Here is a 2,879-nt window from a genome sequence, read left to right on the forward strand (position 1 = left end):
ATGATGAATCCACTTCCACGTCCACAATATCCACATTGCAGAAAAATAAATCCACGTCCACTTCCACAAATTTTATAATGTAAAAATATAAATCCACTTCCACGGTAAAAATATAAATCCACATCCACTTCTACAAATTTTATAATATAGAATTTCATGTCCATATCCACAAGATGCGTAGCATGTAAATTTATATCCCCGTCCATTTTCACAAATTGTATAATGCGAGAAAGATAATTCCACCTCCACAATGTTTATAACGTAAAAAGATAAATCCACTTCCACGTCCACAATATCCACCATGCAGAAAATAAATCCACAACCACACAATCTACGATATTGAAATATAAATCCACGTCCACTCTCACAATTTGTAATGTAGAAATGTATATCCACATTTATGTCCACATTCACAAAACCATTCTTGAAGAGATATAATTCCAACATCCTAATTCACGTCCCGTTGTGACGTAAGTTAAATCTACAATTGTCCCCACGATTTAACATATGATGCAAGATTTCGATCCTGTCATCTCATTAAATACCACATTCTAAAAAGAACTTGTTAGCAACTTGAAATAAATAAATATGTATGAAGTGATGAACAAAATTAAAGAATTTAAACCGATAATAGGTGACCGTGTCCGTATCCACTTTGAAGAAGGTTAAATCCACGATACCCTTGGTTGAGAAGATAAATTCATGTCCATTGTCGCAATCAAAATTTCATGAAGAGTGGAACAACGTCGACTGTTTACCGCAGGCTAAATTTACATCCACATTGAAGAATATTTGTCATTTGCAGAAAGCTAACTCTTTGTTCACGTCCATAATTAAAATCTAAAGAAGACTCTAATATATACCACATCCATGTTAATTTAAACCTGTCTCATCAAATACAAAATTGTGAGTTTAAAGAAAATTGGTTGACTTGTGCTTGTTGGGGAACTTGGTCCTTGAATTGATTCTTGTCCCGGTCGTGTCCACGTTTTCAGTAATAAGTAATAAAGAAAGTCCTTTGAAATTAAGAGTAATGATATTTGGTTGACTTCGAAAGGGGATACTTAGTGGCTCTAATATATAAAATGATTGTGAATACTCGAATTCAAACTTATCCACATTTTTAGAAGGATATGGACGGACTTTATTTAAAATCGCTGAACATTTAAGACCACTCTTGTGCTACTTTTAAAAAAAAAATTGCCCAGTTTCTAATTCTGGAGGCGCTTGGTTCTAAACAGTTGAAAAGTGAGAAGTTATAATGAAAATTTTTGGAAGCGATTTGACCGATTTCAAAATTTTGTCCTAGTTTCAAGATACTAGGACACATGTCTTTAAATAATGGGAAGACCAAAAATTTATACAAAAATCTTTATGTATATTATAGGGACTAAAATGGTTGGACAAACCGAAGATATTGAAAATTTAAAATAGAAGGGCCGAACCCGCCTCGGGTTGCCTACGTATCCCAAAGGAATCAGGCCAGACGTAGTTCGTGAAAACTTGTTGGGGAGGAAAATGATTCATTGCTAGAGGGGCGACCGAACTCAGAGCCATAGGTTGAAAGGGACTACAAAATCGTGTGTTGGGACCCTGATGAATAGATCGGGTTGTGTATCGGAGCTTTGAGCGGGGGGAGTCCTAGATTGTGTGTGAGGACCTTGATGCATACTCCGGTTTGTGTACCGAAGCGTTGAAATGAAATGAAATCTCGTGTTATGTGCCTAGATCCTGATGCATACTCTGCTTTGTGTGCTAGATCTTTGAAATGAAATACCCGCATTAGAAGGTGAGCGCCTAATTAAAATACCCGCATTAGAAGGTGGGCGCCTGACTGAAATTGAAATACCCGCATTAGAAGGTGGGCGCCTGACTGAAATTGAAATACCCGCATTAGAAGGTGGGCGCCTGCCTGAAATTGAAATACCCGCATTAGAAGGTGGGCGCCTGACTGAAATTAAAATATTCGCATTATGAGGTGGGCGCCTGACTGAAATTTAAAATACCCGCATTATGAGGTGGGCGCCTGACTGAAATTTAAAATACCCGCATTATGAGGTGGGTGCCTGAACTGAAATTTAAAATACCCGCATTATGAGGTGGGTGCCTGAACTGATATTTAAAATACCCGCATTATGAGGTGGGTACCTGAACTGAAATTTAAAATACCCGCATTGTGAGGTGGGTGCCTGAATTGAACTTTAAAATACCCGCATTATGAGGTGGGTGCCTGGTTCAGAATGAGCTGGTTGAGAAGTGGTAAAATAGTTTGCTTGGTTAAGCTCATCCAAGTTTGGGAATGGAGGTGGCATGGACAAAGTCTGACGAACCCCATGAGATGGAGTCATATGTGGCGGAGTTTGAGAAAATGACTGATTTTGAAGTACCATGCGGCTTAGTTCAACAACTCATTGCTCTAGACGAGCAATGATCTCTAAATGTGTTTCAGATTCATTAAAGGATATGGAATCACTTGTGATTGGTAAACTAAGAGATGACTCAGATGAAGTGGTTGCATTGATCAAACTTTGCTCCATTTTAGAACGAGTCTTTTTAGTTAACCAGGTGATTAGTGATGAGTCAGAGTCTGATTTCTTGGCTCTAGACCGTGTGAAAAAAAGTTAATCTAAGATATCTAATACTTCATCTCCACTGATTTCCTTTAGTTGTCTTCAACCATCTGGCATTAATTGGATGCTCCATGCCAACCTGCAACAAATGTCAGTTTTCCTGAAATATTTATCTATAGAGTACTAGGTCTACATATTGCACACATTTGTCCTTCAAATAATGCACATGGATAGTGAATAGTGTCACTTAGAGTCATAGACTCATTTGGACATTTGGTAAGGTTGACTAATGAACTTAATACACCAAGG

This window comes from Lycium barbarum, chromosome 10, assembly GCF_019175385.1.
Source record: "Lycium barbarum isolate Lr01 chromosome 10, ASM1917538v2, whole genome shotgun sequence".
In the NCBI taxonomy this organism is placed as follows: Eukaryota; Viridiplantae; Streptophyta; class Magnoliopsida; order Solanales; family Solanaceae; genus Lycium; species Lycium barbarum.